Source organism: Protopterus annectens, chromosome 7.part0 (genome assembly GCF_019279795.1).
Source record: "Protopterus annectens isolate FY-2018-M chromosome 7.part0, PAN1.0, whole genome shotgun sequence".
Lineage (NCBI taxonomy): Eukaryota > Metazoa > Chordata > Ceratodontiformes > Protopteridae > Protopterus > Protopterus annectens.
The window spans coordinates 6,327,534-6,345,268 of NC_056739.1; positions in this window are offsets into that span (position 1 = coordinate 6,327,534).

A 17,735-nucleotide genomic window follows, 5' to 3' on the forward strand; every position below is an offset into this window, starting at 1 on the left:
CAGACTAGACTTGTTAAGCTTATGGGGCGGTAATTACCAGGGTCCGTAGAGGCACCGCCTTTGTGGAGTGGGACCACAGTTGCCGTATGCCACTCCTTGGGCACGTATCCTGTGGTAAGGCTGAGATTAAACAGCTGCCTTATGTGCGGGTTTAATTCCTCATTTAGCTCGTGTAGCACACAGCCGGGGACACCATCCGGTCCCATTGATGCTGTGTTTTTAGCTTTAGAGAGAGCAGCTTTCACCTGCGCATTTGAGATGTCCGGGAGGCTACACTCGGCTGGGATAGTTATCTCTCCTTTAGGGGGGGAGAGGGGGGTGAAGTTTGCACTGAACCTGTCTGCCAGTATGTTGGCAATGTCTGTGGGTTCAGTGATTTTTGTATCATTTTGGACTAATTCTGAGCATTTCTGGGAGTTTCCACCCAGGTTCCTAACATAGCTGAAAAAGGCCTTATGATTGTCCTTTGAATCCATGGCAATTTTTCTCTCAAAATTGGCCTTAGTTGATTTTATGAGTGCTCGTATTTTTTTACTAATAATGATCAGGGGTGTTATATATATATATATATGGTTTATCTTCATATAGTTGAAAGCACATCCTTCAAATGTGCAGATACGCGAACAGTTTATGCGAATTCCATTCCACCGACTTCCCTAAAGTTAAAAAAAACAGTGAAAGTCGACATTTCCGATCACTCCACAGCTGAAGCAAGTGCTACCATGGGTCAAAAAGGGGATGAGATTCTGTTTTTCAAAACTCTGGTTTTCGTGGTTTTGTGAATTCGCAGTTTGCAGCAGCAGATTAGAAGATGTGGCTGTTGGACTTATGAAGGTAAACCATATATATATATATATATATGTATATATATATATATATATATATATATATATATATATATATATATATATATATATATATATATATATATATATATATATATAAAATCCCTACTTCATTAACTCATTTTTTAGCTCTTGTGATTTATCACTTTATGGGTTGCAAATTAAAAAAGAAAATCTTATAAATTTCTAGCATGAAGTCATAAGTCATGAAGTTTATTTTTTTCCCTTGCATGTCTGACCTTCCACCCACTTAACGCTTTAATCTTAGCATTGCATATCTTTTTGAAATCTGAATACTCTTCCTTTTCTTACTTTAAACACCATTCATTAGGAAATACCCTTTCTCCTCTTCTTTCCCCTGTGAGAATTACCTTCTAGTGTTACTGTTTCACAAACAACTTCATCATCCTGAGACATTTTTTAGTTTCTCTAGCCAGACCACCTTTATTATGTTGCATTATGGTCCAACCAACATGATACGTCATAACTTAGCCAGACCACCTTTATTATGTTGCATTATGGTCCGACATGATACGTCATAACTTTTAAGACTTCAGTAACATCCTCCTTTCCTTGCAGCCAAGTTCTTCAATCTTTATAAATGTGCCCATGTGTTTTAGGCATTAGTTAGTTTGATTCGCTCGTAGTTTTCTGCTATGGTGAAACAAACAGTTCCTTTACATCTGTTTACTGCATGTTCTGTAGAGGAGTACTGTGGTTCCCCATCCTTATGGCACCTGACTGTCCTGAGTACCTCTCTTCATTCCTAGTAACATAACTGCTGGCAGCTACTCAGTTTTTTTACCATTTTTATTTTACTTTTACCTGCCTCCTACCTGTCTGTCGTACTGCTCACCAATGTGTGACTGAAGGGTATCATTCATATCATTGTATTTAATTAAACAGTACATCATACGTACGGGGTCTAACACTATCTGCCCTTATAGTAAAAGTCAGATTTTTAATGGCTATATCAACAGAAAGAGTAATGATTTATTCTAGGGACACTTATTTTTTAATTTTATATTTTTTTATTTTGTATCTTGTCATGGAATTATTCAGCTAGGATAGATCACAAACTAGCTTCTTGATCTCAACTGTTTGAGAGCACAGCTCACCTAAACCGCTGCTGCAGTAGTCAAAGAATGCATTTTGCAAGGGGAACCATCCCCCTTCACCTGCTGTGTGTGAAGGACTTGGCACCCACACCATCTTTATTTATGTAAATTAACTCTGTGGTCACCCAACAGTTTGAGAAGGGAGAAATCCCCTTTGCAGTGCACAGTCGTTTTATACAATCAGTGACTAAATTGCAGAAGACCCTTGAGAAAGTGGAGCTGAACAGACCTGATAATACAATTAGAACCCAAATACCTGGCCTCTGATCGATAATAGGGTAATCTTCCAGAACAGATCAAACAGCCTCTTGGCTTTAAGTGAAACATCAAAGTTTATTCACCTCGAACAGAAATGAAGACAACTTCCTAACTTGAAAATGTGACCAAAATATTTTTTAGTAATAAAATAGGAGAAAATGTCTACCATTGTCCTATGTAGTATAGCAGCCTCATTAATTTTAGGGACTCTGCATTCAGTTTCCCTCAGTTCAGTGCAGGACCATCAGCTTCTTCCTTTGAATCCCTCACTCTCTTCTGTCTGGACTTCAGCACTTTTTTGTAATGTTTCCAGACAGGATCCAAGACTTAACTTCCTAATTCCTGACGCTTGTATTCAGAAGCTTTTAAAGCTGACGCAGTTGTCCATGCTTCTTTCAGGATCCCGTGTTCAGTGTTAACAGCAGCTTCCATTAGTTCTGCTGTCATCTTATGAAATTGTTTCATAATATTCATGTTTTGCATATGTAATAAATTGAAATGTTGTTCTGGTCCTTTTTCACTTTAATCAATTAGAATTTCACATTCTAGTATTTCATATAAATTCACTGGAGTTTTCAGTTTCACCCCTTAGTGGTACATAGGGCTCACTTCCTATTGCTTCTCTCTACACTACTTCCTTGCCTTCCACCATATCAATTCCAAGTGAGAAGAGGAATGTCCTTGGTCCAAATTTATCACACTGTATATAACTCATCTCTGAACTACTGCAGAAACAGGCCTTGGGTTTCTTGGTGTCAGCGCAAACAATAAAAATAAAGAACGCAAAATTAAATTACCAAGAACATGGACAGGTCACATCTTGTGACCAATGTTACCATGCATTTTTCTGGGTAGCATACACAGCAAAGTGGGATTACAATGGCAATAGATTCTTACCACCTCCCTCATGCAAGTGTACCCTAGGCCTGATTATATGACCAGTTCAAGGACCTCTCTGTATTATACGATGTCTGTTATTCTGAGGTAATCATTCAGTCACTACAATCCAAAAGTAGTGGTTTATGTTTTTTAACCTACTTTGTTGAAAAGAAATTCAGGGAAGAAGTCAAACCTTAAGGTCAGCAGGTAACAAGCTTATTTATGGAATCCTGTAACATATATGTTTGTAAGACTCATATTTATTAGATATTCCTTCTTTTCTAGATCATAAGCTCTGATAATTAAGATAAAATATTTAAACATATAAACAGTTATCTCCATACCAGATATCAAATATGAAAACAAGGACTGTTTTAAAATATCAACAATAATTATCCATTTTTTTGAACTGTATCCCTCCAAGTAAGAACTGAATGAAACTGGTCCAAGATATCAGCTGAGTTCATTGTGCTGACAGTTTTGTTAAGATTCAGTGGAATGGATTTTCCTAGTTGGTAGCAGTATATTTGTATTCTTCTTCTAAATTAATGAAAAACACAGGAGAACATCTACATCATTATATGTTATAATACCTTTCTGCTTTCCTGTTTAATTGAGACCCAAGTAATTTCTGAAAGGTAAGGCCCCTACAACAGCTAGCTTATCCACATTGATATATTTTTCAAGCACTTACAGGTTCTGAGTAGTTTCTTGTTTAAAACTGAACAATTTCTTGAAAGCTTGCAGGAAGAATAAAAACTGACACTGACAACAATAGTAGAAAAACAGTCATCTGGTCAGTGGATACCAAACAAATTCTGAAGCCCCCCTTAAACCTTAGTCTCCACTACCCTTTTATATGCAGATTTCATCTACTAGCTGCTAACTAACTTTGAAACTGCATATTTGCTTTTATGGAATAAAATATATTATTTTTCTTGTTTTTAATGTTGCACATGATTCTGACAATAATATTCTAGACTTTGTATTTATATATTTTGATGGTTTATTTAAAGAAAATACAGTCTATATTGTAAGCCAACACATTGTAATTGTGGTTCTTTACATAATCACTTGTCAGCCCAGGATCATAAAAGCTACTGGGATGTGTCTTATTGTTCAAGTTTTGGATTAAATGTTCACTTTTTATTTTTTTTATTTTTAACATAGCCTAATGTGATTTGGTAATACATTCTACCTTTTCAAGAAGCCACAATATTCCGATAAATGTATTATGTTACCATGTAACCATACAGCTTAAGTTTTAGATTAGCAAATAATTGAACTAAAGTATGTTTTCCTTCAAAAAGTTATATCTACATGCCATGAGTATTAGAAGTGGATCTTCATCACTTTTCATATTTACATTAGGAAACATTTTTCGTGTCTCACTCTGGCAGTGTGGTGAGGAGGAGGAGTATTTATTGTGATATCACAAATACCATAAATGAAAACTGAAATTAATTTCTTATAAAAGTTCTTTTCTTCCCACTGTGTTCAACCCTTTTGTCAGCTGTATCCCTCAGCATCATAATGTTTGACCTATTAATCCTCTCCAGACCTGTCTAAGCTGTGTTAATTACAAAGCCTGAACTCTTGGCTGGCACAGACCTCTATCATCCTCTGCAGCCTGAGTTAAATTAACAGGCAAATGAAATCAGAATTGTTTTAATATACTAAGTTCAGCTGATAGCCCAGCATAGAAATACTATGCCAGCTCTAACAAACATTGGTCCATGACAAAAATGAAACACAGATAATGGGGATTGTGGAAAGTTGTCAATAGTCAGTGAGTTAACAATGTCACTAAGCAGCAAGAACACAGAAGAAGTGAGATATTGGCAATGTAGATGTGGCTGTGAGTGCCTGAACATGTACATCTGTGAAAAGGCTTATACTCTCTTTTTTCTGTGGAGAGACTTATATTCCCCCCTCCCCCCCCAGTAAGCATGGTCATAGGGAGAATGCTTTCCACCCAACTCATATGCACATGCAACCTCTGACACCCTTGTCAATGGTCTTCATTCACACTGAGATACTTGTCCTACATGTTGTTTGGGTACAGGAGTGCTGAGTTTAGTTTATCACTATTCTTGCTCCCTAAGCAGTAGAGCTTATTTTGGGCCAGGCGTTTGGCTGTCATGGTATGTTTTGCACAGCATCTAATCTGGTGGAACACATATTACTATATCTTAATGCAAGTCACTGTGAACATTTCAGCACAGGACAGACTTGCACACGCAAAAAGTGAAATAGTTATACTCTTTTGCCTTAATTTGAAAGGTCAGAGAATATACTCGTGCATTACAGTTATAAACTCACAATTGTTTTTTTTTTTTCTAAATTCAGTTTGTAATATTTTGTCCAATACTTCCTATATATATATATATATATACTAGACTCAGAGGCCCTTTGTTTGTAACAGTTACATTGCATATTATGTCAGAAACCAAGATGTGTCATTTTATATTTGATTGCATTTAATTTAGTTTTCTGTTTTTCATGGTTCATAAATTCACCAGTTATTACCATTTGAAACAGCTGTCTAATTGAATCAAATATTACTGAATCATAGTTTTAATGACTGGTATGTATTGTTTTGCACAAAATTCCTTTTGGTGCACCAATAAATCTGTAAAGAAAATGTTAATCAAATCTGGACCAAGTATGTACCATTGCAGGAATTCATAAGTCTATATGGACCACAGCAAGAAATGAAAAGGTTTACTCTGTATAAGCCATTTGATAACCAAGACGTAACTCATTTCCCAGTGTATTTGGGTATATTATGACTAAACAGTTTGTTATTGATACAAGAAATGGTTTGTTAAAAATCTTGAAGACATTTGTATAATAAACAACCACTGAATACTAACGCTGAAGGTATGGTTTATGAGTACAAATGGAAACTTCTTTTTTGTGAAACATCGAAAAGCCTAAAATGTCCAAATATGTTAATGAAATAGGAGGATTATACTAATTACATTGCCCTCCGAAGAAGAAATACTGGTCAGCTGAAAAAAAGGGAAGAATATTTCAGTACTTGTTATTGTGCTATAATGTTACATGTGCAGTATTCATCAGGTTTCTCTCTCTTCTTTAAAAGAGGTGTCCAATTCTGACAAATGATCTGCCACATGCTTTTGCTGTTCCTTCAGGAATAAGGGATAATGTGATCCATCTCTGGTTTACTCTATTTATATATATACTTTTTTCCACATCTGATGTGCATAAATGGCTGCACTGCCTTCACACAGTTGGCCAATTCAGTGTAATGGGGGACGGGGTCAACTTAGGAAAGAGTCCTATGACTCATTTGTTCCTGTCTAGGGTGCCATTTTAGCCCATTTTATTCCCTGCTGTGGTAAGATTTGTGTGGTAGGGGACAGTTTACCTAGTATAGCAGCCTACCTACCTTCGCCAGAGGAGCATCCCCCATGAAGCTCTCCCCCTGTCCCCTGTACTGCTGGCTGCAGGGACCATGCCTCTGCATGATGTCTCAGTTTACATGCAGGACATGCAGGCAGTATGTGCTCATAGACTTTTGCAGTGCCTGGTGTTCCTATTAGGTGTTCCCCAAGTAAAAATCAACTCCATGTCTCTCCTCATTGTCCCTAGAATGGGTGCACTGGAAACAGATACTCACATGTGTCCTGCCTTGCTAAACCCTTCATTTACCTGAGCCTCTTTTCAAACCTAAGCCATATGCATCAGTCAGGACTTTAGCCCTCTATGCCACAAAGCTGGCATGTCAAGGTTCTATGTGCCACTCATTCTATGGAATACTGTGAATCCTGTGAGCTGACTCCTCCTTACCACTACAGTCTCCTGCCATTCTATTACTCCATGTCTCCTTAACAGAGTGCTGTAATGCACTATGATGATGGGAAGGGGGTTGACTTCTTAGTTAAAAGAACATTAGTTATTTCTTGTTTTGATGTGGTCCCTAGAGATGTAGTGGGCCAGGCAGACAGGACTTATCACAGCTAAAGTCTACCATGCCAATATCTCTCTGATTCAGACCTGACATGCAATAGATGGCTGTAAGCAGAAATGTGGGCCCATATATGGGAAGCCTCAACATTATGTCAACTTTTTTCCAGTACTGTTGTAGTACTGTTGTTGGACAAACTAGGCCCTAGGTCTCTAATAAGTGTTGTACAGGCAGCATTAAGTAACTCCCCTCCCAAAGCCTTACTATCCTTTATTCTGAGACAATCCTTCATACAGTGACGGCCTGTTACCAATCCAAGGTTAATAGCAGAGCAGGCGGAAACTCTGCATCCACACAGAAGAGCGTGCTTCATCCACACAGGTGCAGTGGCCTCAGATATGTTCATTTTAAACTACATGACTTTTTTCAAAACCATTGAAACAATACAATACGTAGTGTGCAAATGTTTTGCTAGATGTGGAAGTTTTCTTCATCATTTGTCTCTGCTAGTGGAATATATTATTTTTAATAAGTTTAACATTTTGTTCTAGTCACTAATAATTCCCCATTAGTCTGTGTGAACTGCAGTGACTGAAAACATTCACAGCTGCAGTGTATGGGGGCATTTTTAGTAGGGCTGTTGCAGTGGCTATTTTCCTTGAGGGGGACACTACACATCTCAATGGAAATGCATGCTGTTAACAAATTTGAATATTTTGGGGGGTGTTTAACTGCTGGCAGAGCATCTATAATGATTTCATTTATTTAAGTGTCCCACAGTAAATGGCCTTGCAAAGTATTGATATTGTCTCTGCGATTAACTTATTAGGCTTACAGTGTTAAAAACAGTTATTAGGGCCTAATCATTAACTCTCAACCCTTACAAAACTGATAATTGTTATGATATTGTCATTTTTTTCTGTCACTGTACTGGTTCATAAGTAGCTACTAAGCAAGCAGTCCAAGAGACCATTGAGAACCCAAAGTCACAGTTGACCCAATGCACATTCTGGTTAAGAAAATTGCTCAAGGTCATATGTAGACAAATCAAGACTAAGGGAATCAAACCCTGTACCACAGGAAGTATACAGGTTAGCTCATAGCTGTAAATCCTTTGTGCTAACTGCTAGACTGGTATTATGACTGGCTTTGATCTGTTAACTCCTCACTTGCCTTTTGTTCCTACAGGATATTTTTGGTATATCAGAGATGCCACTGAGTACTGCTGTTGTCACTCTTCAATAGCTACTGCAGTCTTTTCGTCAACCAATTCTTGTATTCAAAGTATTCAGAGACTCACGATTTTTACATATTGTTTCAGCTTTCTGAACATAGAGAGGATATTCTTAGTTATTCTTGCAGAAGTTCTAATTCTGCCTGCCTCTGATTGAATTAAACCTCGGCCCATACCCAAAGTGTAGTATGCAAATAACTTTTAAAGAAACCCTATATAGTCTGTGACGTGCACTGCAGTGATGACAGATTTGAGGTAGAATCCCTTATTTGCCTTTCAAATCATGCTTCAAACTTTAATACATAAAAAAAAATGGGAAGTGAAAACAAACTGCAGGTAATTAAGTTTCAAGTAAGATGAATTTCCATAATTAATGAATGCATTATAGCCTGAAAGTGGTATACGTCAATGTTATTTGAAAAAGAAAATGTATCAATGTCCAGCAAATATAATGGTCTACTGAGTAGACTGTGTAATGCAGTAACTGTTAATATTACCTTGAACCTGCATTCCATAAAAGTAACTGTTAGTCCATATGTTTTTTGTAGCTGATACTGCAGGTGTCTAGGTGTGCTAGATTTTTCCAGTAATGTACTGTGGTTCAAATCTAATAAGTGGTCATGTAATATTCTTTGGATGCTGACTCCTGCTCCTGTATATAGATACAGGTGTGCTAAAGGTAATAATTTGGTGTGCAGTGATACAGGTACAGCTATGATTACCAAATGTATTCTCCATGGTAGTTATGATATCTGGAGCACAAACTCAACTTCATAAGAATTACTAACCCAAGGTTTCTCTTTGAGTACTGAGATGATAAGGGTACTGATTTGCTTGTTAAGGCTTTCTTTGTGTTTAACATTTGTTGACCGTTGTAGTAGACTGACATTGATTGAGCCATTTTAGCCACTGCCGGCCCTAACACGGGATGTTTGAAATGGAACAAACACAACATAGTTGGAACATGTGTTAGCAGAAGTACAATGACACACACAAGACAGGTTAACAGAGCCACAAAATAGATGTGTAGAACATGTGTAACATATGCAGTTAACACATACTAGTTAAGGTAAGTAAATTATAATGCACTACTTAAGGTAACTGAAGCACTTGTTAGAGGTACTGAAGTTAGGCAGGGAAAATTAGAATAAGTAATATATGCACAGCATCTGTAGCAAAGGAGTTAATTAAAGACAGCTAATTCCCGTGTATTCATATCCTTATTTACATTATACACAACATTTGCAAAGGGTTTTACACAATTTAAAAAATGCACAATTATCATAAATTAATATCCATAAATAAGTCTTGTGTGAGTGAGGCTGTAGAACAAAAACAACTTACTCACTACCCTGAACAGTCAGTCAGTCATCATATGTCCTACTTAGTCTATTCTGCACTTATATGTCTTAACACAAACAATATAGAAAAGATTCTGGACTAAAAAAAGATGCTGAACAATAAACTATACGGAAATTGTTTTTCATAAGCTCAGAAAGCATTACAGGATTAGTACTGAAAAGTAATAAAAATTAACTATTAATATGGATTTCCATATTTAATTACTTTCAACATAGCAACATAGCTAGGTTAAAGATTTTTTTAAAGGAGCAATATGTCTCACTCTAGAGAATCTATCGATTTTTTAACAAATGGGAGCACCTGCAAGCAATTCATGTTAGAAATGATAATGTACAACAATCTTCAGCAGTTCACATGCTCCTTTCTAAACATATCCCGAAGAAAAAAAAATGTAAAACCAAGTGTCCTGGGAATAGATACATGCACTGCTTCGATATCATAGATGTTAATCCATTTAGTTCTTAAAGTGCATGTGCATTAAATAGGTTGTGACATGTTGAAATGAAAAATTGTTCTGTTACTATTTTTATTTGAATCTGACTCCCAAAAGATCAAACATGAAGTCATCAAAAAACTGAGTATAGCAAATATATGTAGAGAAGTAATTGTCATTCATGTAAACCACCACCATTTGGAGTTCCAAGAGCCATATGCTAATTTTTGAGCCAATCAGACTTCAAGGTTGATAGCCAGAGATCGGTGCACCAATAAATGGACGCCATTTAATATGATGAAGCATCTTCCTGCTGAGAGCTTATTGCTGCAGAGTAGATGAAAAGCAGTCCAAGTAAAACCATGCTTCATTATAAAAAAAAATAATGTTTTTCAGGTACAGAAAGGGAAAGAAAATTTCTGGAAAAAAAGTATTGTAAGACAGTGTTAATACCTTGCCAAGAATTGTGTCATAGTATTAGTGCAGATGTAAACTGAAGCCACATCAGCAAGTGATGCCCCCAGAACCAAATGATCATAGCTGTATACTAAATGATAATAGCTGTGTTCTAAATGATAATAGATGTATACTAAATAATAATAGCTGTGTTCTAAATGATAATAGCTGTATACTAAATGATAATAATTGTATACTAAATGATAATAGTATGACTGTGTGACTTCTGAATTTAGATCTAACACTCTAGGGAATCAGCTCTGATTCTTGATTCAAAAGATGTTTTACATATGTATTAAAATCTATTATTCCATTACATGGGCTCTTCTAATGGATTCAGAGGATGTCACACATTTGTCTTGTAAAACCTTGTAAATATTCAGTATCATGGTTACTTCCAACATTCAGGCAGTGTCAAACCTGCATCTTAATCTCCATAGTATACGTGCAAAATGCAACTCACATTACTTTGTCATGCCCAGTCATTGAGTCTTGCCATGACTTACATAGCAGAAAGAATTAGAATACATTGGGGGATGTTGGAAAAGTCCATGGCATTCTAGGAGAGGGCCAACATGTAAACGATATGGTGCACCACCAACCTAGAACACCATCCAAAAACAAATGGTATGCATCTATGCCATGTCGAGTATGGATGACTGTCATGTACTAATAGGAATATCTGTCGCATCATGCATTACCCAGTTCACAAATGACAGCACACAATGTCAGCAAAACAGGCCAGCATCCAGTGCCACATGCAGATACTGTAAATGTACAGCAGGTACTCCTAGACGTGTATACAGTTTTATATATATACCTATGTGCATTTGCATAGAAAATTAATTTTAACTGGTTCAGGATCAGCAATGATATGCAGCCCCATTACAGGTAGAATGCAGGGCACTGTCCCTACAATTCACATATACACTTCACCTCCTCAAAGTATGCTCCTTAATGCAACGAAGATGTATCATGTTAGTAGCCCTGATGGATAGTTTAGTAACACCATGATTGTAACAGTGTTTAGTGTGTGTCATTACTCATTCTGGATTTGCAGCAACACAAGGATAACTTTGGTGTGCAATCACATATGAGATTTTGAGAGATGGCAGTTTTTTTTTTTTAAGCAGTTTCCATGTCAGCTTCAGTTGGATAGGAGATCAAAGCATCAAAACTACAGGACACATCCATTTTATTAGACCACTTATATGAAGTCAGTTAAATATATAGGATAAAAGTTAAATACTTAGTGCCAGGATTTGGTGTAATAAAACTAGAGCATACCAAGCTGATAGCACACAAATGCCACAAAGATAATTTTTACTAGAAGCAATCCATTTTCCAGCACTGAGTTCTTCATTTACTGAATGCATACTGTTGCAGCTTGTAAAGCCTCTCAATGAGGAAAATGGAAGCTGTCAGTATAAACAGTTATCATACACACGTAATAGTGGAATCTTGCCAAGTACACTGGAAAATTCATATTATCTGCTTGTCACTCAGCACCTGAAATCTTCTTTTGTAATTTATCTTAAATAAGCCAAGAAGGCTGTGTTAACATGTCATGCTGAAGACTCAAGGTACATTTATTTCTGCCAAAGCTTGAATCAAAATGTTGTTACTGAAGAGTTGGATTTCATTTGTCTCTCTCACAAATACTTATACAGGAAGCAGTCCCAATATGCATGTCTCAGTTTAAAACGGCAAAGGTAAAATTCAGATAATTATGATTGCAGCTCTGAATATCAATTAGAAATATATTGTGTTTTAAGCCCACTATTTTATAAGATGCATAATACTGATTTAATTTGTAATTGTTTTTTGTAAAGAGTAGCCCCGAGTGATTCACTCGTGTGACAAATGTACACATTTTTTAGGTTTTATACAACAAATGGTTTCCTTTGGCAGACGTCCAGGTTGTTTTAACTTATCAAACTGAAAAGCAGTGGAAATATGCATTAAATTCTGAGAAAGTGGAGACATTTTAAATAGAATAATGTTTTACAACTTACATATTTATTTATTGCAAGTTTGAGTAAATATTTGTGGATTTACAGTTTTGCTAGAAAGGAAAGTTTCTCCTTGGCATGGTAGATCTGGAATAATCAATTTTCATAAAATCTTAGCTTCTGCATAAGTCATCGGAAAATGAGTCCAACCATTTTTTAAATGTAAATTATCTGATTAAGGTAAAGACTTGCAGTGTCGAATGCTAATTTGTGATATGATATGTAATATTTGCAAGACAGATGATTATGTCGACTCTCATTTCCAGATGAAGAAACCTGTGGTAAATGAAGTACCTCATGGATGCAGGCAGTAATGAAACTGGGCATAATCCCAATTTCTATACCTTAAAGAAATGTGTAAATGTTTCTTCACCTTTCTGTCTCAGACAACTGTGTGGAGTTTTCTAACTTATTCTGAAGCCTGTATGTTTTCTGTATAAAAAGAGCAGTTTGAATATCAGTTTTGTGAATCCTAGTGTCGCCACAACTCGACATTTGGAATATCAGTTTCCTGCTGCTCATCCTGGTGAACAGCCACTACTCATTTTAAATTCATAGGTTCAGAGGTACAACAGGGTTGCAATTTTGGGGGAGATAGAGTTTTTTCCCTCTTCTAGAAACAATTTAGCCATCTCAATGGAATAAGTTTGTTCTTTCAAATGTTTTCTCTATTACCAATCTCAGAAGGACACCCTCCACTCTGCACTGCAGTAGTCAGTTTCCTACCAGAGGTTTCAAACCTCATTTCTGACCAGAAAGTTGACACTTTGCATACTATTTTTAGGGGGCATTTAGTTAGTCAAATAATATATATTTTTTTCTGATGAACTGGAATAAAATGTTAACTTTTACTCAAATGCTGAGGATTACTGAAGCACTTCTATAAAGTGCTATTACTGCTGTAAAGGCATAGCTACACTTCTACTATTCCTGTGATATAGTGCATGCTCTATATACATCAGGAACACCCAGTGATATAATGTGTGCCTAATATACATCTGGAACACCTAGGGATATAATGAGGGCCCCATATACATCAGGAACACCCAGTGATATAATGAATGCCCCATATACATCTGGAACACCCAGCGATATAATGAGTGCCCCACATACATCAGGAACACCCAGTGATGTAATAAGTGCCCCATATACATCAGGAACACCCAGCAATGTAATGAGTGCCCCACATACATCAGGAACACCAAGTGATGTAATGAGTGCCCAACATACATCAGGAACATCCAGCACTATAATGAGTGCCCCACATACATCAAGTACACCAAGTGATGTAATGAGTGCCCCATATACATCAGGAACACCTAGCAATATAATGTATGCCCCACATACATCAGGAACACCCAGCGATGTAATGTGTGCCCATATACATCAGGAACTCCCAGATATGTCATGCATGCTCCATATACTTCAGGAATAAACAGTGATATAATGTGTGCCCCATACACATCAGGAACACCCAGTGATATAATGTGCACCCCATACACATCAGGAATACCCAATGATATAATGTGTGCCCCATACACATCAGGAACACCCAGTGATATAATGTGCGCCCCATACACATCAGGAACACCCAATGATATAATGTGTGCCCCATACATATCAGGAACACCCAATGGCACAATGTGTGCCCCATACACATCAGGAACACCCAATGCTATAATATGTGCCCCATACACATCAGGAACACCCAGTGTTACAGTGTGTGCCCCATACACATCAGGAACACCCAATGATATAATGTGTGCCCCATACATATCAGGAACACCCAATGGCACAATGTGTGACCCATACATATCAGGAACACCCAATGATATAATGTGTGCCCCATACACATCAGGAACACCCAATGATATAATGCATGCCCCATACACATCAGGAACACCCAGTGATATAATGTGTGCCCCATACATATCGGAACACCCAATGATATAATGTGTGCCCCATACATATCAGGAACACCCAATGGCACAACGTGTGCCCCATACATATCAGGAACACTCAATGATATAATGTGTGCCCCATACATATCAGGAACACCCAGTGTTACAGTGTGTGCCCCATACACATCAGGAACACCCAATGGCACAATGTGTGCCCCATACACATCAGGAACACCCAGTCATATAATGTGTGCCCCATACACATCAGGAACACTCAATGATATAATGTGTGCCCCATACATATCAGGAACACCCAGTGTTACAGTGTGTGCCCCATAGACATCAGGAACACCCAGTGATATAATGCATGCCCGATACATATCAGGAACACCCAGCTGTATAACGTATGCCCCATACACATCAGGAACCCAGCTGATATCATGTTTACTCCATACACATCAGGAGCATAAAAATATGCTTGCTTCATACATTAGCAAACACAACTATTGCTGGCACATTTCAAATTAATTTCTAACTTAATTTATTTGTTGAATGACCAACTAAACCAGACCTTCATGGACCATTTTTAGCGTCAGCACCAGGCATAGGAGAAAGGATAAATCCAATACATGTGGCCTCAAAACTTGGCTCCTAGCAGCACTATTACCCAACTTAATTTTCTCATACCTGATTGGTTAACAACAGGTACATTTTTACCATATTTACATGAACCTGTAGAGCTGATGAGCAGACACAACACACAGTACAATGTAAGAGGCTTTGCCTCCACAGTAGCCTTACGCAAGGTTGCTGAACCTCAGAAAAAGACAACTAGATGAGGTAAAACTGTCTCACTCATACTGCAGGAGGCTGAGCTCCAGGTAAAGAAAAGCAAACACATTTCAGCGTAACAAAAAAAAAAAAACACTTGTGTGAAACAAGTAATAAGGGGGTGAGGTATAACAAACTATGTACATCTATCAATCTATACGGACGACAATAACATGCTCAAATATCTCTGCCTTGTCAACATTTTTATTTATTTATTTTTTGGTCAGCATTATGGAAGTTGATATTTGAGTCTTTTGTTTTTATTTAATATACCTCTCTCTCTCTCTCTCTCTATATATATATATATATATATATATATATATATATAGATAGATATAGATATATAATTTAATGTATCCATAAACCAGAAGAAAGCAGAGTACACAGAAAAAAAACATACATGAAAAGGATATAATTTCTCTGAGTGACCAACAATTAGTATTATCTCCAAAACCCTGCAGTTTTAAGGCTGAGATCTTACTTCTAAGCCACTATGCTGTCCCATTTTGTTTGTGTGTGTGTGTGTGTGTGTGTGTGTGTGTGTGTGTGTGTGTGTGTGTGTGTGTGTGTGTGTGTGTGTGTGCGTGTGCTTGTGTGTGTGTGCCTTTCTGTTTGTCTGTCTGTCTGAGGTGACATGTCTGACAACAAATTTCTGTCAGGGCAACTTGATATACATTGAGGCAGTACAGACTTACCTCTGCCAAGACTCATGTACAAGAATTAATTTTTCTTTTGAATTACTATATCTGTATTCAAATTAATTAATTAATTTATTTTATATTTGTTTACCGGGAGTGTCCGACTGGGCAGATACCCATTTTCAGTGGAGGCCCAGGGACAAAAGCTCCAGTATTGTACAAAAATACAACAGAAATGAATGTTGACTAATGTAAAATATAGTAAAAAAGAGTTAACTAGGGGAAGAATACTATACTCCAATCTGCAGTATACATACCATTTCAGATTGAACATAAACTATGTCCATTCTTCTGATAAAAAAGCGAACAAGAAGAGGAACAGGTCACAAATCACGCCAGCCGAAGTAAAACAAATAAATCCTTTTACTTGTTGTAAGCGCTTTCATGCATACAAATACATGCACTTCTTCAGACAAATACAAAGACATATTAAAACACTTATATATGCTTTGGATACCCAGCTGACCCATTTTGTGAGCAATAACCAAATTAATTAATTATTCAATTAAGTCAGGGTAAACCAAACAACTTAAAAAACAGTACATATTGACTGCCCAGAACTACAAAAGTCTATGTCCATTCTTCTGGCTTTTTCCGGTTAGGGGTTGCTACAACAGATCACCTGTCTGCTCATGATTGGCAGTGGAGTTGCCAGCCCAGGGCCCAACCATCCACAGAAGTCACACACACGCAAAGGGCCAATTTAGAGTGTCCAATCCACCTGCAGCATGTCTTTGGGAGGAAACCCATGTGACTACAGGGAAGGCATGCAGACTCTGCACAGAAAGCACCCAAGCCGAGGATCAAACCAGAGAACCTCTTGCTGTGAGGCGACAATGCTAACTGCTGCACCACCACGGCCACCCATAAACTACATCCATTATATATTCCAAACACAATATGAAATCAGAGATTGCTACTTCAAACCATTAAATAAAATGTTTACCTTACTATACGTATAGAAATTTACAAGAACAATTTTAATGTCAACAATCACTCTTGTCTAACATTTGCATGCCCGCATCTAACAATCAATTGCCTGACTGCACCATGTATCCTTAAGTGTACTGTCTCCTGGGGCTGCGGTCACACCAATGGTCAGCTGGATGGATGAAGTAGAGCAGAGCAGTCTGCAGCATCACATGCAGTGTCCCTGTACATCAGTGCATTTTTTGTACACGCTAACTGTGCGGCACTAGTGATATCATGTGCATCACCATACATAGAGTCAATGGCTCCCCGCAGATGCTATTATTTCACCAGCAATTTCTCCCATGATTATGGTACATCCTCATAACTGGGGATTTGTCATCATCACAGACCGAAACCTCTCCCTAGCTGTCGAATCCATACCCCCCCCCCGAGTGGGTGACCTATATCCAGTTGGCAAATACTGAGCAGCAGAATGAGGTGTGCCCATGGGTTATCATGTCAATCAACATTCAGCTCATTAGTTTACAGAGGGCTGATGTCCTGAAAGTAAACACTGCATCAACCTTCCATTCCTGCATGTATAATAAGAACTAATAAAGAATCTATATTTCAAATCACTATAAATGAACTGAGCAGAGCTCAAAAACTAATTAATCGCAAATTAGCTACTGAATATAACTACCCTAAACCACTTCCACTGGAGCCAGTAATCTTGAAGAAGTCACCCTAACCTATGTCTGGCTGGTAATCCTTCCCCATATCCTATTTTTCATAAGCACTTTTGTAGAGGCAAAACATAGTAAAATTTGTTGCACATTTAGGGATGCCTTTTTTATGGCAG